The sequence below is a fragment of the Equus asinus genome, chromosome 12, assembly GCF_041296235.1.
Source record: "Equus asinus isolate D_3611 breed Donkey chromosome 12, EquAss-T2T_v2, whole genome shotgun sequence".
Lineage (NCBI taxonomy): Eukaryota > Metazoa > Chordata > Mammalia > Perissodactyla > Equidae > Equus > Equus asinus.
This window is the reverse complement of record NC_091801.1, coordinates 79,230,192-79,253,769: the sequence shown is the minus strand read 5'-3', so window position 1 is coordinate 79,253,769 and position 23,578 is coordinate 79,230,192.

Below are 23,578 nucleotides of genomic sequence, written 5' to 3'. Positions count from 1 at the left end.
AAATACATGCCTTCCTGTAGAGCTCTTTCTCCATATATAGGGTATACACAAGACAAATCGGCACAGCCCACTAGTTACAAATAACAACTTCATCCCTTCTGCAGATGGCAATGGGAAGTTTTCTAAGAAGGTATCAGCATGAATATCTTCTGAGTCTGAGATCAAGAGAGACCTACTGACTGAAATGAATGTTAACTAACGTATAGCAGGGAATAGAATACAGACAAAAAGATTCCAGGAACTTTCCAACAAAGGATGTCAGCAACTATAAAACAAAACCTCTGTGGGACCAACCTGTGGCCAAGTGGTTAAGTTTGCGTGCTCCACTTGGCAGCCCTGGTTTTCGCTGGTTTGAATCCTGGGCACCAACATGGCACCATTCATCAAGCCATGCTGAGGCAGCATCCCACATAGCACAACCAGAAGGACCTACAACCAGAATACACAACTATGTACTTGGGGGCTTTGGGGAGAAGAAGAAGAAAAAAAAAAAAGAAGATTGGCAACAGATGTTAGTTCAGGTGCCAATATTTAAAAAAAAGAAAAAAAAACAAAACCCAGACTAAGAGTCCTTTATATGACTTCTTAAGCTTTTCAAGCTTCCTCAGGGGCCATATTTTTAAAACATTGCCTTTTCTTCTTTAAAGATAATAAATGTACAACATAAAGTGGCAAAGATTCTGAAAGCTGGTGAGTTACTGGAGAGAAAGGACTATATTTCCTTTATATGGAAATCCAAGAACCAAGAACAGTGTCTTAAATTTAATAGGTGAAAAAAAAAGTTCATTTATTTAATTAGAGCATGCATGAATTAACTGTACAACCAAAATGAGTGAATGATCAAATAAATGCTTGCCTTCTGGTATATGACAGGTGGAGGGTTACATAGAGATATCACATCCTATTTTGAAGCCAGATTTTGGACTAAAGAAACCCCAAAGAACAGATGGGGGTACATTGACTCAGAGAAAAAGAGAATAGAATGCTACATATATGGAGTCTGAAATGAGGAAGAAAGAAGGGCATTGGGAGGTAGTCTGGGTTATAAAAAGAGTCCCAAGTGAATCCTAGAGTATTCCCAACAAAACTTTGAAAAATGAAGAATTAAATTCCCCAAGAATCAGGTGAGACCATAGATAAAAATATCCTTTTCGACAAGGGAGCTCTGGAAAATTGATTCTTGATTTTGATAGTAAAGCAATTTTTATTTGATTCAAAGGCATCTTCGGAGGGCAAGAAAAGTTTAATGCGTATACAGTGTGTTTGAAGACTTTTCTAGGGTACAAGAAGCTCTCCGTTGGGTACCATAAGCTGGTTTATTATCCATTATCTGTAACACAAAGATAAGGAAAGCAGTACAACTGTCTGTTCAGAAAGCTCACAGGAATACCAGGATTTGACAGCCATGATATATCTCAGTTTTTCCTGTGTAAAACCATCACAAATCATAGAGCAGACAGTGTGTTGGTTAAAGAGACTACACATTGAGATGATGGAGTTATTCATTTATCTTCATTGAAAGAACTCAGACTGCACTATGGTTAATAACATAAATCTCATTCTATACACCATCCTCTTCTCTAATGACTTCCCTTAGCAGTTTTATTAAAATTGTCTTTGTTTTCTAGAACATAACAGTGATCTAACTTTCCTGATTAGTCACTGAAACTTGCAACCCAATTCTTGGTGGTAAAATCTAGAGAATGACTAGATTTGAATAAAATGAATGGTTAAAAATGCCCTTGAAAAAGCGGGTTGGTGATTAAAATATGTAAGCATAAAAAATTTAAGTCGACTTGTAATTCACCTTACTGTTTCTGATACTTCGTTCAAGTGAAATATCATTTCTTCAGAGACCATTCCTACATGCACAGATACTCTGATTGATTTGACTTAATCATTGATAACTTAATGTTATTTGAAAAAATGTCGAATTGTGTAGAGTGAGGAGAAGAGAAGTTTACACTATCAAATTGATAACATAATCAAAGTTTTAAAATATAATTATGTCCAGACCATCAAAATATTGAAAACAAAACAAGAATATAGATATTCTTCAGTATAGACACAGGAAGAGGAGATTTTAAAAAAGCCAACTTAGAGAAAAGCATGTTAGAAGGAAAAAATGAAGGAAGGAAGGAAGGAAGAAAAGAAGGAAGGGAAAAGAGAAAAGGAGAGAAAGCAGTGGTAGGAAAAAGGGAGGAGGGGGAAGAAAAGAGATTAGCTCCCCAACATTTACTCTGTATTTACTATACACCAAGGACTATTCCAGGTGACTTCTTATACATTACCTAGTTTAATCTTTGAAATTAACCTTGCCAGGAAGAGGTTTTATCTCTTTAATTTCTGCATTACATTCAAGAAAGAGGAAAAAAAATGATTTCTCACTTAGAAAATAAGCGAAAAGACATTTCAAATTCTGCATATGTGAAAATCACTTCCTGTCATTCCATTTATCCTCTCTTTTCTTTCTTTCTTTTCCTCCTATGTCCACTCCTGCAGAAGAAACCAATCCAAATGGGATGGGCAGCCCCTATACTACTATCTGAATTTCATCTTGAGACAAACCCTCTTCCTAAACATTTGGCCTTTCAGCCATTCCTCATGGACTCTCCCATTCTGCTGTCCTCAAGTTGCCAGCTGTCACCACCATACACTTAGATGAGAATATTCTCTCTCCTTCAGACAATAAATATTGATATGAGAGAGAGGCTTACTTTATTTTGTTCTTCTCTACCTCCATTGTTTACTATTTCCAACCTTCCTTAACTCATCCATGCTAGGTCAGAAGATAAGAGGCTTTCTCCTTCCTAAAACTAAGTATTCCATCTATGACTTTGACCATCTCTTCCATACAAATATCACTTTTTAGTAATTTTAATCTCTCTCTCTTAAATTCTACCTGTCAGGGAAACCAGCAAAACTAAAAACTAAAAATAAAATTTCATCGCAAGATCTCTGAAGTCTCATTCAGTCATGTCCTTGAGAAGCAGCTTTTTTCTAGATCAGAACATTAGCTTGACTTTACCTTAGCACGTCAAGAGGTCTTAATAAGGGTCTTACAGCCACACTGTTCTTTGGAATTCAGCCTCAAATTCCAGGATCTTGTTGTGTACCTCAGACGTGACATGACTCCACAACCTGGAAACAGAAAAGTCAAGTTACCTCCTTCTACACTCTCAAGCTAAAAATGGTGAGGCAGAGACAGAATAATTGCAATTATCATTTCCCTTCCCCAAAGGGAAAAATAGAGGCACAGCAGGTACCAGTTAGAAAATTTAAAATTCATCTAGGCAAACGTTATAAAGCTCCCTATTTCAGGGTGAAAAAATTACCTGACTGGGCATTGATTATGCTTCCAGAGTGTCTTTCTAGTGTGTTCCTCAAGACCCATAACTCTGCCCTCTGGAAGATCTTCCCTTTTCCATTTTTCCTCCATATTGACTGCTGAAGGAGACGTTGGAAATATGCCATTGAACAAAGCTTTTAGTTTGCTTCCTCACTGTAGAAAGTTGGAGACAGAGATTCCTTTAAAAAATTAACCCCTCTCAGTCATTCTTGTCCAGCGTACGGCATCTTCATCTGTACAATTCTCTTAAAAATTTTGTGGGCTCCCTGTAAACTTGCTTAGACACTCTTCAGACACTTAGATACTCTGTTTGACAAATGCCACACCACAGAAATATCTATCTAAATTGAATCACTTCTATTTGGGGAATATCTTGTTTGGGGGATATTCCCATGAGATTCCTTGAAGTTTTTTTTTGTCTAGAAGGGAGAATTTATTAGATACTATCTCAATTCATTCAGAAGGCTTAAGAAAGGATCTTAAAGCTATACCACTGATTTGACTTTTAAGCTGAGCCAATGTCTTTCTGATAGCATCCTGTCTTTTGTATTTTAACAGCTTGAGAAGCCAGAGACGATAATCAGTTTTAATTTTTATATCAGTGGGTTTTTTACCCCAAATATATTCACTCTAAATTCCACTTGTAAATGTGCCAATTTTTTCTCTAACTTATCTCTTTCTTATAATCCCTTATCATATAAAATCTAGGCAACTTGCTGATTCTTTTAAAATTGTGCTTGGAATCTTGTTGCTTGAGTCCAAAAATCCATTTGGTAAGCTGTTCTCATTTCCCCACTAATTACTGCAGACATTTTTATCAAATGTTTTATATCACGCAACATGAATTGCCATTTTTCTACTCTTCTGTAATTTCCGAGCTGTTTTCTCAAAATCCACAAATAATTTCCTGTTTCTTGATCCTCTACTAACAGTTTCTTTTCTATCTTTCTATCCTCTGCCCACTACTCAATCCCGAAGCCAATGCTACTTTTTTTTGTGGCGAGTACTCTTTTTTTGGTACAGCTATTTGCTGTGTAACAAAACATACCAAAACAAAATCTATTTATCATTTCCTTTAAGTGTATAGGCTGGCTGAGGGCTTCTGCCGATGAGGCCCAAGATCAGCTGACCTCAGTGGGGCTTGCTCATGTATCTATGATCAGCTGGCTGTTCAGCTGGGGGTTGTCTATTCTAGGATGGGTTTGGATTTTACAGCTTGGCTCTCCTCCACATTTACATCAATGATCTTCTTCTATGTAATAAAGCATCCTAAAACTTAGGAGCTTAAAACAACATCCGTCTGACGTCATCCTGATTTTGTGGATCATTAATGTAGGCTATGCTCAGCCAGTCTTATTTGAGTTTACCCAAGGGCTCAGTTTGGGCCAGATAGTCTAAGAACATCTTATTCCCATGTCTTGCAGTTAGTCCTGGCTATAATGATTCTTCTTCTCTTACCAAATGCTCTCTCAACCTCTGAGAGGCTACTTTTGTTTTTTTCAGATAGAAGACATTACATTGCAAGAAAATGAGAGTGAAGGCTGCCTGGTCTCTTGAAGTCTGGGTTTGGAAGTCATAAGTTACCCTTCCAGTATTTTCTATTGGTGAAAGCAAATCATAAGTCCCAGTCACATTCAAGAGATGGTGAAATAGACTACCTTTTGATGGAAAGAGCAAAAAAGGAATTATAGGCATTTTGAATCTACCAGAACATGTCGTTCAAATCCCTTCTGTATGCTGGCGATTGAGGAGAAGCAAGAGAGAGCTAATTCAATGGCACAAGAGTGAAAGCAGAAATGAACCCACATGTTTCAAGATTCTGCTTATGTCCCATTTGCTAACATCGCATTTGCTAAAGTAAGTGACCTGGCAGATCCTCATGCCAGGATGGGAAAAAACTATAAGCTCATAGGGAAAACAACAGACATATAAGAAGGTTATTAATCAGAATAATTAACACAATCAATCCACAATAGCTAATAACTGGTGAAGATAAACTTAAATGTTGGCTTAACTTTACTGCAAAGCTGAATTCAGATAGATTCACTTTAACCGAATAATTTAAATACTTTTTTCCTTAAGAATAGTTTCTTCAATTTAAAATTCTTTCCATAGATAGAAGAATTTAAACTACAGTTTTCAAAGACAGATAAAGTATACAGGATCAAATACTAATTCTACAATAACTATTTGATCTCAGGCAAGTTTATCTAACTCTCTTGACACTCAGTTTTCTCATCTGTAAGAAGTGTTATCAATACCTACCTCAATGATAGGTAGTGAAGTTTAAATTAAATAATGATGGATCATGAGGTCAAACATTTTCATATCTTTTGTTTCAGTATTCTATCCCGGAACCTAGACGATTCTTGGAGCATTGCTATTCCCATGCCATTTACATAATTCTTCTCTTATATACCAGCCCTAATTACCCTCCAGCCGTATTTGTTCTACATTTATCTCATTAAATATTCCAGGCATTTTCTCAAAGCCTCTCTTTGTTTCTTTTTCAAAGAACTGTCTCTCTTATTCTGCCCAGTGCTCACTCATCACATAAGAGGCACTTCTTCATCGAAGTGTTTTCTGATTCATTTCCCCTGTAAAATTTGCTGCATCTGTATTTTATGTTTCACTAGATGCCAGAGATTTCTAGCACAACTTCTCTTAAACTTTACAGTATTTATTTATTCATATGACTTGCTTCCCCATCCAGACTCTAAACTTCCCTAGAAAGTCTCAGGGTAACCAGTTTTATTAAGAGTTAAAACTTGGCAATGTTCCATTATGGAATTATTTTATTCTATGTTAAGACACTGCCTTCAACCATGTTCTTTAGAATTTCCCATTCCCACATCATAACATTTCATTTCAGTCCAATTCTTTTGGATGGTTTTCAGTAATTAGTTACATTCAGTTCAATTTCACCTTTTTGGTTTCTGGGCCCAATTCCAAAGTGTGTGTGGGGGGATCCCCAGACCAACAAGCAATTCTTGGGACACCAGTTGGGTGTCCTGTAATTAAACTCCATTCTGACACTATCCACACAGAGATAGCATCAGATCCCACAGGTTAAGTCTTCAGTCTGCATGGCTGCTCCCCACCCCAACTTCAGGTGTTAGTCAAAAGCCCAGGTTGTTACCTGTGCTTCTGACCAACTGGCTGCAGACTGGAGGTTCCAACAACCTCTTCCTTGGACTTCAGACTCCAGTCGCAAGTCCAGTTTGTTACTTATACTTCTGACCAACTGGTTAAAATCAGAGGTTCCCATGACCCCTTCCTTAGATTCAATTAATTTGCTAGAGCCACTCCCAGAACTAAGACAAACATTTTATTTACTGGATTACAAGTTTATTATAATAGGATACAACTCAGGAACAGCCAGATGGAAGAGTTGCTTAGGGTGTGGCATGGGAAAAGGGTGTGGAGCTTCCATGGCCTCTCAGAGTGAGCCATTCTCCCAACATCTCCACTTGCTCGCTAGCCTGGAATCTCTCTGAATCCAGTCCTTTGGGTTTTTGTGGGGGCTTTGTAACAGTTTGCCCTGTATGGCCAGTTCAACAGACACCACCTTATCAACAGAGTAATTAAGAGTTGTCTTTCAGGAAGTGAGAGCTCTTGCCCAGTTGAGACCACCAACCCATCAACTGGGCGTATGCAAGTGCTCAATAAGCGACCTTTTTGATGTCAAGGAGCTAAAAATTGCACCCTTAGATCATGATAATGCTGCCATTTTGTGAACATGCATCCTATGAAGAGGCATGAAGCTTGACTGTGCTTGGGCAGATCATCAATTACCTCTCTTCTCCTTACCTCCTGACAAATAAAAATGGCAAGCAATAGGATATATTGGAGTATATGAGGAAGCCATTTGGTATAAACCTAATTCGGCCTGACTTCTTTTTTTCCTCCAAAAGGGCCTGACTGGCTATTGAGCACACATTGCATATCTGCTTAGACATTTCCTATGGCCAGAACAAAGGCCCTTGAGATAAAGATGCAACTTCCCCCCCGACATTAGCATTTTTCCTTAGGCTAGGAACTGATTGCTGCACTCACCTCCCAGCTCACCTGTGACCACCCAGCTGGAGACAACAGACTGCCACCCTGCTGTGTTCACCGAGACAGAAGACCTACCTGCTATTTCCATCAATCGCTGTGCTGACAGAGTAGTCTCGCGACTATTGTAAAAGGGACATTCCAATCATATGTGAAACATCCTCTTTGAGGGTATATAACGACCCTGTATACCCCCCCACCTCTTTGGAGTGCTCTGTTCCTTTGTGGAAAGACTCTCCCGGGTTATAATCCTCAGATTTAAGCTCAGAATAAACTCACCCAAATTTTCATTTATAGATTGGATATGGATTATTTTCGTCGACACTCCAATCATCCATCTCCACACTTCAGACTGCCCTGCCCTTCATCCCACAAATGGTGGCCCAAGCCCTGGGTCGAGGAGATAGATCTGAGGGCACGTGCCCCCTCTCCTTGCAGATCCATCTCGCAAAATAAAGGTACGTTTCTTTTCCCAAAAGCTGATGCTGTAATAATTGGCTTTTTTTTATGTGCATTGGGCAAGAGAACCCCGATTTTGTGTGGTAACAGCTTCATTGCATAAGCATGATTCATTAAATCATTGACCATTGGTGACTGAATTCCATCTCCAGCCCTTGTCCGCTCCTGGGAGGTGGGAGTGGGTGGGTGGGACTGAAAGTTCCAACCCTCTGATCACAAAGTGGGCTCCCCTGACAATCAGCTCCCAAGATTAGCTGACATAGGGGCATCCCAAAAGTAACCTCCTTAACATAATAAAAGACTCCTTTATCACACTCTTAATACAAAGAAAATTACAAGAGTTTTAGGAGCTGTGAGCCAGAAACCACGGAAAAAGACCAAATATACATGAGAAATGTATTTTGGTCATCTGAATGACCAAATATATATTTTTCTTATAAATCTATCGCAACCCTCTTGCCTCATTTCCTGCTCTCCTGCCCATTGTGCTAAGGCTGTTTAGAGTGTATTCAGCTCATTCTCTCATCCTCACCTTCCTCTTTTGGTCTTGATTCCTCCAATGTGGAAGAGAATAGGACATGTTTCTCTGAAAGTGCTTCTCCTGAAGTAACCTCTTGTGGAGAGAGATGGTCATATAAAGAGAAGGAAAAAGTCAGAAAGCCCACAGGGCAAATAACTGCTCTCTATCCCACCCCAATCTTGATTACAGGAAACTGGGGGAGGTGAGGGTTTGATGAAGCATCAGTGGGAGGAACTGAAGCCAAATTAGCCAACTTTTATTAAGCCCTGGAGGGAGGATGTCAATGGCAGTTAATTGCAGGCTGTTTTAGAACAATGGTTCTCCAGCTTTGCCTGTTGGAATCACCTGGGGGATATTAAGAAGCATTCCAGATATTCTGATTTAATTTATCTGTAGCACAGCCTGGGTATCAGAATTTTTTGAAGCTCCTCATTTTATTCTAATGTGTTGCCCAGGTGGAGAGCTACTGCTGAAGAATGCAATGCACTGCTTAACTTCCTTTGACTGTTTGCCCTTATAGGAAATGGTAGAGACACAAAAATCATCCTCCTAATCATTCCATCATCCTTCTATCCCTTTAAATCTACACTGTACTTGCTCCCAAGTAAGCCCTTGATAGCTGCTTATAGAAAGAAGCAGTGCATTGTCGTTGCTTCTATTACTTTGTGAGTTTGGGATAGAGCTTTGTTTGGCTGACTTGTTTAAATTCTCCATCTTCTATACTTCCCACTACAGGGGTTTGCACATAGAAGGGACTTAATAAACATTTATAGAATTGAAACAAAACGTGGGCATAGTCACTGCTTTGATTTCGGTGGTACTATTCACACTGGAGGAAATATCGCTGTGAACACTTATGTGTATAGCTCTTTACAATTTACAAAGCTTTTTTCAGTTTCAGCATGTCTTCTGATTGTTGCATCTTTCTATGTGTGGGTTTTATTCTTCCTTTTAAAACATACACAGGAATCAAGGCCGGGAAAATTTAATGACTAGTCATCCAGTGGTTCAGAGTTAGCAGGTGCGATACAGAAACTTGAACCCTGACCTTTGACTCCCAATTATATGTAACTCCCAGGATGCTTAGCCATTAATTCCAGCGGCTTCTACAAGTGTTAACTTATTTTTTAACGAAACTTCCATAAAAGCTCCACAGGGAAAGAACTTGCTTCCTTTAGTGAGACTGTGACACATTTAACAGGTAAAATGAGCAGCAACCAATATGTAACAAATAGAAATAATAATTTTAAAAAAGACAATTATATGATAACTACCCACAAGGTGTTACAATCAAGCAAGTATGGTTAATATGAGCCCTTTGCAAATGTAACATTTCTCATTAGAAAAACCCAAAGGAAGAAAGAGGAAATTAATTCAAAATTAGATGCAAATTAGGAATGTATGATAAATTGCATGATGCAGATGTATAGAGATTAAAAAGAAAATATGGATGTTACACAAGTTATTGAGGAAAATATATGCCTTTTATTATATTTGAAGAAAGGGGGAAAAGATGATGCATTAATTATAACTCATTTAAGATTTTATCTTCAATGAAAGCTAAAATAGTCACAATGAAGAAGTTTACTCAAACTGCTTCTGTTCAACAGGTTCGGAAGAAATGAGCTTTTCCAGAAATGTGAAGTAATCAATAGAGGAGATCTTACAGTCAATATTTTGAAATGGGATTGGCTAGCCAGATTCAGCAAATAAAAATAAAGAACTCCAAGTTAAATTTGAGTTTCAGATGAACAACAATTTTTTTTATAAGTATATCCCATGCAATATTTAGGACATACTTATACTTAACAAAATCAATTGTTTATCTTATATTCAATTTTAACTATACAACCTCTATTTTATCTGGTAATTTTAAAATGGGGTCAAGGATAATGAACTTAGTACAAACCCAGTTGATTTCATTTTAGTTACACATTGTTCCCATTTGAGGGTTATATAATCTGGACTAAGAAATATCTGTAGAAGAAGAATTCAAGTAGACTTATGTGAAGCGCATTGGTTCCATTTTGAAAACTTTCTTTTTCCCTTGTGAGGAAGATTGTCCCTGAGCTAATGTCTGTGCCAATCTTCCTGTTTTATGTGGGATGCTGCCACAGCGTGGCTTGACAAGCCGTGCTAGGTTTGTGCCCAGGATCCTAACTTGCAAACCCCAGGCTGCCCAAGCAGAGTGCACAAACTTAACCACTATGCCACTGGTGGGTCCCTGAAAACTTTTTTTCATGTTAGTTATTGCATTAACTATATTTTCTTGCTTTCTGCAGTTTTGATGCTCTGGCCCCTGGGGGGAGACTTCCCCTCCAAGGTAATTCTTAGAAATTGCAAATAATGGGCCTGTGCATGCACCTTTCACATGCAAACCGACACATCCAGAGCTCACATCCCCAAACTACCTCCTTTATGAGCTCTCACATGTCACTCCCTGCACACCAGGGCAGGTACCAGACAACTCAGGACAATCCTTATCCTCCAAAACTCACCGAAATCATTCAAACTAGCCAGTCCAAGCCTACTTACCCTGACTCGACCATTCTTTCTCACAGGAACTATAATAAAGGCTCTTGCCTACATTTTCCGGTCACTCTGCCTTCTGACTGACCCTGGTGGACCTCTACACAGTGGGCAGTGCCTCTTGTCTCTAGGAACCTATGGGTATAAAACTTCTTCCTTCTTGACAGTCATTTCCATGTCTGAGTGCCTTACCTTACTTGATTAAAACAAAACCTAGGTACATTTTTAAACAATTATATTACTATGAGAAAACTAAAATCCCTTTTCAGAGTGCTAAAAATGTTAATTCAGATAGAAAATATCTTTTTATTCATTCAGAGAAGGGCTACCTATGTATAGTAACCATGTTCTGAAGACAATGCGGGTGAGCTAACATTTATCCTTGGCCTGATCATAGGCTGTGTGTTTTTATCACAGCACATTGATACCAGCTCAACACAAGATCAACATAAGGGAAGCCATATTGTAGAAAAGAAAACATATTGTAACTTTGAATGACTTCTGATTAACTAGTCCAGACATGCTCTGTAGATTTTGTGGCCCCTCCCAGCTTCTTTAAGATGATAACTTTGTTCTTTATTTTTTAATTTTTTTTTTTTGAGGAAGATTAGTCCTGAGCTAACATCTGCTGCCAACTCCCCTCTTTTTGCTGAGGAAGACTGGCCCTGAGATAACATCTGTCCCCATCTTCCTCTACTTATGTGTGGGATGCCTGCCACAACATAGCTTGACAATTGGTGTGTAGGTCCACACCCAGGATCTGAACTGGGGAACTCAGGGCCACAGAATCATAATGTGAGAACTTAACCACTATGCCACTGGGCAGGCCCCATAACTTTGTCTTTTTGTGTTCTCTATGAATATGATGACCCCCAGGCAGAGAGCCTACGCTGATAGCCATCATCAACAACAACTGAAAGATCAGGGTGTAGGGCATTGCTTCATTCTCTGATGCGTATCCAGTAAAACAAAGGAGTCAGGAACTGGGACCAGATGTGTGACCCCACCCAGAGACAAGATGGAGGCTCCATCCAGAGACCAGCCACCTCCCCCACCTGAAGACCAGCCCTGAATATAACTGGCCTGTAGTCTTTGTTTCGTAAGATGGTTCTTTCAGACATTATTTGGCCATCTTCCCTCTTGCTAGAAAGCTGTAGTAAAGGAACCCTTTCTCTCCTACCACCTTGCCTCATGACTATTGGCATGTCTTGAAGCAAGAAGAGGATGCCCCTTGGGTGGTAACAACATTTCTTACCTCTATAATTCAAATAAAGCACAACACAAAGCAAGAAAACATAAAATAGCATTAAACAGAGCACACCACCCATATAAAAAGACACAGGAAGACACTTCATTTCTCACTTTTACAATTCTGGACCTTCACATCTGGTGGTCACGCTACCTGGAATCATCTTCTCCCATCCTACTATAGCTTCCCACTACTACATAGCCTTAATATTCAAATGCTGCTTGACTATTCATTTCCATATTAGATATCCTTTCAATATGTTCTCTTAATGCCTGGAATTCCCTCATCACTGTTTTAACTAAGGTTGTTATAATTTTATCAGTAAGAATATGTCTTTAAGGTACATTATTGGAATGAAATTAAAAGCACTTTTATTTTCCTTCTACTATTCCCTTAAAATTCATTCAGAGAGGAAAGCTTTTTTTCTCGTATTAATTGAAAAAATAAATGGACAGACTTCAAGACGTTTCTGCTCACTCTTGGTTAATTCATTGTCTTAAATTTACTCTAAGTCATAAAACACTCATTCTAGTAATGACAATGTTCAATTCTTTGTAAGAAAATCTAGACTGGTTTTAAACATCAATATTTTCTGCATCCCCATTCCGTACCATGACAGCCTTGCACTGTGCAGATGACAGTGGGAGGTAGAGAGTGTCTTTCTTCCTTCTCACTCTCTCTCTTGCTGCAGTAACTGATGGTTTTGGGATGGAAGCATAGGCAAGTGGGAGGAGAAAGAGGGAGAGCTAGTTCTGACTGGATGATAGGTTTGTACTTTTTCTGGGGAGATGTGAAAGTTTTTTCTCTGATAGGCCTTTGCTGAAAATTGCTCCCTCTCTGACAGAAAGTTCCTCTGCCTTGGACAGATGCATCATTACTCCAAGGGGTCTCTTGCAAATCTATCCAGAGCCTCTAAGAAATTAGCATTCACCCTTAGCTTCTTTGATCCACTTGGCAATTCTGTTGGACAGGACACAGATGACTCTCTGTTGGATCTCTAATGCCTAATCCTTGATGAATCCTTACAAATCCCATAAGGAGCACACTCTGGAAATGAAGGTAGATCTGGAGACAAATACAACTCTACGGGGTGACCCATCAAGGCAGTTAGTCCTGCTCCTACCCTGAGGATTTCATGGGCAGAAATTTGCCTCCCATGCACCAAGCCTCCCAACTGCTTAGGTGTAAAGGTTTCCTGGACCCAATTCCTGTGTGTGTGCGTGTTTAGGCTTCCCCACCCCAACAGGCAGTTCTCAGATGCCAGCAGGGTGTCTGAGAATTCAACTCAATTCTGACGCTATATACCCAGATATAGAATCAGATTCCACAGGTAAAGGGTTCAGTTCCAGAAGAACACCCTCTACTTCAGATGCCAGTTGCAAGCCCAGGTTATTACCTCTGCTTCTGACATACTGGCTACAGACTGGAGGTTCCAATGACACGTTCCTCTGGTTCAATTAACTTGCTCGAAATTCTCACAGAACTCAAGAAAACCCACTTACTCATTGGACTACTGATTTATTACAAAGGATATTAAAAGATACAAATCAGGAGCCAGATGAAGAGATATTTAGGGTGAGGTCCTGAACAAAGGAGCTTCTGTAGTCTTTGAGCTTGGGGCCCAGCATGGTGGCACATGGAAGTGTTCTGATTCCCCAACATGGAAGCACTCAAAAAAAGGACCCATCGACAAGCTGTCCTTTTGGGTTTTCATGGAGGCTTCATTAGATAGTCATGCTTGACTAAGTTATTGGTCATTGGCAATTGCTTTAACTCAAGCCCCCCTCATTCCCCTCCCTAGAAATTAGGGGGTGGGACTGAAAGTTCCAATCCCCAGATCACATGACTGGTTCTCCTGGCAACCAGCCCCCACCCTGGGTGAGGTCCAAAAGTTACCTTCATTAATATAAACAAGACACCCATTTCACCTGCATGGCCCTGAAATGTTTTCAAGGACTGAGGACAAGAGGACAAATATTATAATAAAAGATGCTCCCATTTCTCTTTTCACTAAAAAAATTCCAAGGGTTTTGAAAGCTGTGAGCCAGGAACTGTGGATGAAGACCAAATGTATCTGAGAAATATGTTTCAGTCATCTGAATGACCAAATACATATGTATCTCATAAATTACAATATCACAAAGAGTCAGATATTTATCTCTCTATGAAGTCCTCTTGAACCTGAAGTGAAGGGTCAGTCTTCTCCTTAAAAGGTGGGAATCAGAGCACTTGATTGGCTCTGCTGAATCTCCCTCCCAAATCCTCTATTTTATCTTCATTTTGCTTATATATCTCACTGGACATAACTCTGTGAAGGGATTGTACATATTCTGTAGCTTCCCTATTCATTATAGAGGATTGGTGTGTGTAATATATTGCCATGTACTTTGAAAATGTCTGACATGTATTTTTAAATTAATTAACTAATTAAATATCTTTGTTTATAACAACTCATTGAAACATGATAACTATCCAAGCAAAAACAAATAGGCATAAAAATGGTTTACTTACAAAGTGTCCAAATCAGCATCTCAGATGTTGGGGTTCCATACTATTATTGTATTACTTTTAATATCTTCTTTTAGGTTTGTTAATAGTTGCTTTATGTACTTTGGTGCTCCTGTGTTGGGTGCGTAGATGTTTATAAGCATTATTTCTTCTTGATGGAATGTCCCTTTGATCATTGTATACTGCTCCTCTTTGTGTCTCTTTACCTTCCTTATCCTGAAGTCTACTTTGTCTGATATAAATATTGTGGCACCTGCTTTCTTTTGTTTGCCATTAGCTTGAAATATCATCTTCCATCTCTTCACTCTGAGCCTGTGTTTGTCATTGGATCTGAGATGTGTTTCCTGGAGGCAGCAAATTGTTGGATCTTGCTTTTAAATTCATCTCACCACTCTGTGTCTTTTTATTGGAGAATTCAATTCATTTACGGTTAGGGTGATTATTGATGTATTAGGGCTTAATGCTGTCATTATGTCACTTGTTTTCTGGTTTTTCGGCATTTCCTTTGTTTCTCATCCTGTGTGTTTTGCTCTACACATTGAATTATGTAGTTTTTACCGTGTGTTTCTTTGTTTGTTCCTTATTTATTTTTTTGTGTCTCTGTTCTGCTTTTTTGTTTAGTGGCTACCCTGAGGTTTGTATTCAGAATCTCGTGTATAAGATAGTCCGTTTTCTGATGGCCTCTTATTTCCTTAGTCTAAATCAATTCAGTCCCTTTCCTAATCCCCTCCTAAGTTGTTTTTCTCATATCTTATTCCAGCTTACATTGTGGATTTGTGGTTAAAGTGACAAGATTGTCTTTTTTGGTGTTTTCTTCCCTTTAGCCTAATGCTATAGCTGTATATTTGCTATCCTATTCTGATTCTGTCTATTTCTCTCATGACTCTGTGTTTTGAGACCCCTTTCTCCCTTTTTTTCTTTTTTCAGGTAAGAGGGCCTTCTTGAGCATTTCTTATGGTGGGGGGGTCTTGTGGCTACTAACTCCTTTAGCATTTGTTTGTCTGAGAAAGATTTAATTTCTCCCTCACATCTGAAGCATAGTTTTGCTGGATAGATTATTCTTGGCTGAAGATTCCTGTTTTTTAAAGTTTTGAATATGTCATTCCATTCTCTCCTAGATTGTAAGGTTTCTGCAGAGAAATCTGCTGAAAGCTTGATAGGCGTTCGTTTGTATGTTATTTTCTTCTGCCTTGCTGCCCTGAGTATTCTTTCCTTGTCATTCATTTTTGCCAGTTTCATTACTTTGTGCGTTGTAGTAGGCCTTTTTACATTGACAAATCTAGGAGATCTGGAAGCTTCTTTCACACATATTTCCCTCTCTTTTGATAGATTTTGGAAGTTCTCTGATATTATTTCTTTGATCTCACTTTCTGCTCCATTCTCCTTCTCTTCACCTTCTTGGATACCTATAATTCTTATGTTGCATTTCCTCATTGAGTCAGATAATTCTTGGAGACTTTCATCATTTCTTTTTAGTCTTAGTTCTCTCTCCTCTGTCTGGAGCATTTTAACATGTCTATCTTTGATTATGCTGATTTGCTCATCTGTGATGTCTGCACGAGCATTCAGGGAATCCATATTTTGTTTTCTCTCTTCCATTGTGTCTTTCATCTCTAATATTTCTGATTGATTCTTCTTTACAGTTTCAATCTCTTTTGTGAAGTAGCTCCTGAACTCATTGAATTGTTTCTCTACATTCTCTTTTACCTCATTGAGTCTGTTGATGACAGCTATTTTGAATTCATTGTCATTTAGCTTACATATTTCTGTGTCCTCAGGACTGAGTTCTGGGTGCTTGTTGTTTTCTCTCTGGTCTGGAGACTTGGTGTAGTGTCTGATGTTGGAAGGTTGGCTCTTTTTCATACTGATATTATTTGGTTGCAGTTATGGCCTGTCACCACTGGGTGGGGGTTGAGAGCCACATATTCTGAGCCCTCGACCTTCAGCCAAGATGGGGTGGGGTGGGGTGGGTGGGTGGAGGGAGGGGCGCTTTCTCCTGCATGCAGTCTGGGATTTCTTAATCAACTTTCACTATCTGGTCTCCTGGGGTCTTGCATTAATGAGGTCACCCCATGTGAAAGCTTTTGCCCATTATAGGGTTTCCCTCTAGGCTGCAAGTGCCCGTGGGAGTCCTGCGTGATCCCATGAATGAGCAACCCCTCCCCTGCTCCTTCCCTCACAGATCTCCCTGTGGCAGCGATTGCAGTCTTTAGGGGAGGGGCTAAAGTTCTCTCTTACCCCATCCCAGCTCCTCTGAGGGAGACTCCAGCCTCTCTACCCTCTGTTGTGTGGCTGCGTGTCTCTCTGAGGTTTTTGTGTTCTTAGGATGTCTCCTGCTGGAGTATGGTTGCCCCTTTTTCTTGTATGTTGGAGGAGAGAGAGTCCAGGGCCAGTCCACTCCACCATAATGCTCTAATCACCTACAGGAGGGATTTTTTTCACCAACTAACTGATCTAAGTAACTCGAGGGAACTTTTAAAAGCACTTAACTGTTTCTAAAAGTTGTTTTTCAGTTATGTTAAGAGACAATCACCAACTTCCCTGAACCGGTCCAAACCCCACTGCAAGACAGCACCGCTGATATTCTTTGTTAGTGAAAGAGTGGATCACTGCAAATTATCTGGAAACTATATTAATAACATAAATAGACTCCTATCTTTAACCTCATAGTTCTATTTCTTAGAACCCAAACCAAAGAACTCAGTAAACACATTTTTAAAACAAAGATTCATATATAAGTATCTTGATTGCAGCATATTTCATAATAGATAATATTGAAAAACAATAATAAAATGTTTAAACATACTATGCTGAATCTATACAATGAGATATTATATAACTTTTAAAAATGTTGACCATACCAGCACTAAAATCCTGCTCCTATGACTCCCAGTTTATATTTTATTTTAGTGAATGCATGTATGTGCAGTGGTGTGAGCTTTGGAGAGTGTTGATTGTAAAAGGGATCATAGATATAGTCTATATACTGGTGTCTCCTCCTTATTGTGTTGTATTATATTATATTATGTCATATAACGTTATGTTATCTTGTGTTGTATTGCATTTCACAATTCTTGCAATGTCCTATGGGTCAGGCATTAGACTCATTGTATAGCTTAAGGAATCACATAACAATTAAGATCTAGAAATTAGACTATAACTTAAGTCTCAATCTCCAAGTAAATTTACCCATGTTGTTATTCTATGGGTTTTGGAATTAAATCAATGTTTGCTGATTCCCACTGTGCTAAGTTTATAATTAAGAAATCAAAAGATAAAACACAGTCTCTGACCTCAGATAGTTCTATTAGGAAACAAAGATACTTCGCCAGTGACTGCAGTGGAGTGAAGTAAAGACAACATTAAATACCTGAAATAAGGTAGAATGATGTGTCAAAGAAAAGAAGTCAAGAAATAAGCATATTCTTTCCCTTGGAGTTATATAACTTTGGGCTAGCTACTGGATGATATGGTTAGTGATTTTGTTGTTGTTGTTGTTAAGGATGATTGACCGTTAGCTAACATCTGTGCTCATTTTCCTCTATTTCATACGTGAGACACCTGCCACAGCATGGCTTGATGAGCGGTGCCATGTCTGCGCCCAGGATCAGAACTTGCAAACCCTGGGCTGCCAAAGCAGAGCACACAAAATCAGTCACTATACCACCAGGCTAGTCCTTGTTTGTGATTTATAAACTGGAACAATACCAATCTCCTTAGGTGTTATGATTATTAATAGAGGTCATCTCTGCAATTAAACTAGCACCTAGTCTAATCATAAGTGGTCAGTACATGAAAGTGTTTCCCCCTTTGTTCTGGACTACAGATGCACATACCAGTTCCTGGATCCACAAATCAGCTGAAGAGTGTGAAGAAAAAAAGGTCAAAATGAAGCATATTGGTTAAAGAAAATGGCAGAAAAAATTACAAGATATTATTCCAGAGAAAATTTAGTCTACACTTATTTGACAGATTGACACCTTGAAAACATGTTGCTTATCGTAATTGGGCTGTCAGAACCACAACTTGGCCTCACACAAATGGCTGCTCGAATACAGTTACCTGCTGGCACTTTCCTTCTGCACAGATATGAACTAGCTTTATATCCAGTATTCTAGTGTGTCATGGATATCGGGGGATTCTATGTAGTCCAGAAGAATAGCTCCATCCCTTGGATTTATTTTGTAGTAGTTTCCTTGATCTTTCACTGGACTGGATAATGAATTTTCATGTTAGTGCATAGAACACCAAGTTTACATTCAGTAAGATTCGCTTTACTTCCTGGGTAAGACAGCAATGTGCTCAGCTACCTGTGTTTCTTTCTCCCATCCCAGTTTCAATTAAGAGAGCAAAAAAGGATATAAAGATGGGAATTAAGTGTGTGTGTTGAGGGAGGTAGCTGCATTTAAATCTTGGGAATGTTATCAAAGCAACAAAAACTACAACTGATTTCTAAGCTAAATAGGTGATTACATTGCTTAGGAGGAGGTTGTAACACTCCAACTGATTATTGTTTTTAAGAAAGGATAATATGCCAAAGAGGTAAGTGGAAGTGACCCAGTACAAACGATTTTGCAACTGTCACTTAGAGAAAAGGTGTGAAGTAAAACATTGGAGAACAAATTAACTCCCACCTGCCTAGAGCAAGTTCCAGGGATCATGCTTGGCGTGTGTGTATGAGTCCAGGAGGAAAGTGAGATGGTACTGAAAGACAACAAATGGAAAACAAGAAAAGCAAACGAGAGTACTCAGTAGATGGAACACATTTTATACTTCTCTTGGGCATGGATGACTAGTATTCATTAAGTACAGCAAAGGAAAAGCATAGGCAAATTGTACTGCAGAGTATGTCTGTGATTCTGAGTATTTCTCAATTTTCATAGGCTGATGCAATTCTGAACTTCTATTTTATATTAACAATATGTCTAAGCAACCCAATCACAAAGAGAATAGCACCTAATCCCATATTAAAAGTTGGAAAAACCTACTTTAAAAATTTTAGACTAAGTACCAAATTCGGAAAATAAAGAAAATTAACAAAATCTAGGAATATACTTCTTTAGAGCTCCAATTCTATTGAAGAGAAGGCTTTCAAAACTTTGAAAGTCAAAGCAATGTTTCATTCCTCCAAATTAAAATATGTACAGAAACTGATTTTAAAAGCAAAGTAGAGCTCTCAATAGAAATGACGAGGACATTGCTTAAATGAAAATAGAGAAAAATGTTTTTAAAATCAAGAAAGACATAAAAGCTTCAAAACTAGGTGAAATATTACCAGAGACTAGAGAAGAAAAAAAATATTGCATGCTGAAACCTTTAAAAATTTACCAAAGTGAGAAGTGAAACTTCTAATTTTCTCCCAAACAAATGTGTAAAAACTGCTAAGGAATTGAAAAAATTATAAGAAGGAATATGAGATATTAATAAAAGAATTAGAGTATGACATAACAGAGACAAGGGAATAAACAAAACAGAAAAACTGATTGAAACTCATAGAATAAAATTTTACCAAGGTTTTGACAAAGTAACTGGTACCAGAATGTCTTTCCTGCTGTAAATAGCTGTAAAACTTGGGGAAAAATAGATGAGGCAACAGTTTATAGGCATTGGAAGACAGCTGCAGTTCTTAAGATTAGGGACTCTCATGAGGTGATGCCCATAACCAGTCCAACCTTCCTCTACAGTAAGCTTTTGTCCAAGGAAAACACGACAGTTCCCTTGAGCTGAGAAGGAAAAAATCAGAATTTGTGGCAGCTAATGTGGTTGGAAGTTGCAACTCAGAACACTTGAGGCAAAGGAGTTGTGCCTGTTTGATCCCCCATGAGCCTTTGGCTTCAAGATTGGCTGAAGATGTGCTGGGAAAGAATATATAAGTTTATCTAGAGAGTAGCTGTAGAGTTGAGAGCAGAACAGTGATACTAGGGTTTCAACAGCACTGAAGATGCTCAGCTTCTGACTGAGGTGAGTGTAGGACTTCTTTAATGTCTACTGCCACTGTACACATCCAAGTGAGACCAGAAATTCCATGCTTAAAGCAAGGCCTTCTCTATAAATGCCCTGCTAAAGCCAAAAACTAAGCCTGGATAAGATCTAAGAAAAATAGAAAATGAAAGTGCAGCTTGGGAACCACCTTGGGTTTCTACAGATCTTCCCCAACAAAACATAAAACTAAACCTTCACAAGTTTGAGGTGATCATCAATAATTAAACTGCCTCCTAGAAAAGAATATAAAAGCCTGCAGTAGACAATAATAAAATCTGGAGTATCTATAGTGTGTCACCAATGTCCTACTTACAATCAGTTACTCCTAAACAGCCAAAGAAAATGAAAGTTGACCATATACTAGAAAAAACGTGGAGTAGGAAACAATCCTGAGATGTCCAGGAGTTGAATTTAGCATAGACTTTGAAGAGATATTCTGAATATGCTCAAAGAATTAAAGGAAAATTTACTTATATTAGTTATTTTTTTCTGTGAAACAAATTACTCCAAAACTTAGCAGCTAAAAGACTTTTATTATTACTTCACAGTTTTGATGGACGACTAATTTGGACACAGCTTAACTTGTTTCTCTGCTTCAGGGTACTTTGCAAGATTGCAAAATATTGGCCAGAGCTAGAGACTCATCTCAAGACTCAACTGGGGAAAGATATGTCTCCAAGCTAAAAGGGTTTTGGTAGCATTCAGTTCCATGTGGACTGTTGGACTGAGGACCTGGCTTCCCTGCTGGCCGTCTTCAGTTGCTTGCTGTGTGTACCTCTTAAACATGGCAGCTTCGTTTATCAGAGCCAGCAAGAGAGAGTGTATGCTAACAAGATAGAAATCACAATCTTTTGTAACCTAACCTCAGAAATGGTGTTAAATAACCTTTTCTATATTCCATTAATTATAAACAAGTAATAAAGCCAGCCCACACTCAAAGGGAGCACACTATGACAAGGATATAAATGATGCATAATGAAAAGTGAAGATCACTCTTTGTGTGCCATCTTAGAAGTCTCTATATAACATTAGCCATTAGAGAACACAAATTAAAATTACAGTGAGATACCAGTTCACAACCACTGAATGGGTAAAATTAAAAATACTTTAAACACCAAATGTTTATGGGTATGTGGAGCAGCTGTACCTTTCATACATTGTTGGTGGATGTGGGAAATGGTACAATGCTTTGGCAAAACAGGTTAGTAGTTTCTTATAAAGGTAGGCAAACATTTATATTATAATCCAGGGATTGGATTTTATGTACTTACCTAAAAGAATTGAAATTCAATATGCATGTCCACACAAAGAACTGTACACAGATATTTATAGAGGTTTTATGTATAATATCAGAAAACTGAAAACAATCCAAAGGTCCATCAATGGAAAAAATGATAAACACAATGGAACACTAGTAAGAAATAAAAAGAATACAATCCTGAAATATGCAATAGCATGTATAAACCACAAAAGTATTATGCTGAGTGAAAGAATCCAGATACAAAAGGGCATATATTTCATGACTTTATATTAATGAAATTTAAGAATAGGTAAAATTCAGCTTTAGTGAGGGAGTTAGATTGTTGGATGATTTGACTGGAAAGGAGAATAAAGTGACTTTTTAGAGTATGGAAGTGTTCTATATTTTGATTGCAGTGATGTTAAATGGGTGTTTATATTTTCCAAACTCAGAAAACTGTACATACTTAAATGGAATCTTTTTAATACAAATATACAAATTATATCTCCAAAAGTTACCCTAAAAACTATATAGATGATTCTAAAGACCTAAAACTGAAAGAGTAAAAATGTCTCAATCTAACATAAATTAAACAAACAAGATCTTAGATATAATTCTGTAAAATATTTGAATTAAAAATTGTCAGAGTGATGTCAGAACCATGGCTGAGTGAGTTGATCCCTTTGTCTCTCCCTTCTAAGTTACAACTAAATGAACATTCATTAACCAGCAGAGGATTTCCTGCACAGCACAACACGATGTCTGAGAGATCCATGCAGCTGTGCATCTGAAGGTGGGTGGACTGTATCTCCAGGAGACAGTGGAACTAGGTGAGTGCATCCTTCTCCCTCCCCAGGAGTGAGGCAGGTCACAGATTTTGTAGTGGCTGGTGTGATTGTGAGAGGTAGAGGGGGCAGCACAGTCTACACAAACACTTTTGGAGTTGTAGCCCAGCCCATGGGAATATCCACCATGCTGTGGTGGCCCCACCAGTGGGAATGCTATACACCAAGTAGCAGTGGCTCAGCCTCCAAAAAAAGTGCCCACCTGCCAAGTGCAGCATAGGCAAGAAGATGCCCCCCTCACTCAGAAAGCACCCTGCCTGCAGAGCACAGCAGCCCACAGGACCCACTGAGTGGTAGCTCAGCCCCTGCATAGGCAACTCTCCAGCCTAGCACAACAGCTCAGCCAGTCCCTGGCCAAGAGCAGTGGCCACACCTGTGTGAGAATGACCCATCTGCTGAGCACAGAGGTCCTGACTACAGTGCACAACCTTCCCACCCAGCACAGAGGCCCTGCCCACATGAGTGCAACTTGCAGAGCAGCTGCAGCCAGCTCACACAAATGCAGAGCAGCCCTACCTGCACTAGTTCCAGCAGAAAACACAGCACCTACTCCCCCCCAGCAGTACCATGTGGAATCTGTGACCTGATACTACCACAAATGAGTTAATAGAGGATCAATTCATCAAACACCATCAAGTACTACCTTGACACTTCAGAGCAGAAGGAAAATGACAAGTTTTCAGAAACCAATCCCCAAGTCACAGAAATTTATAATCTAAATGCCAGAGATTTCAAAGCAGTTGTCATAAAGAAACTCAATGTGGTGCCAGAAAACAAAGAAAGACAGTTCCATGAGCTCATGAATAAAATTAATCATCAGAAGAAATACTTCACCAAAGAG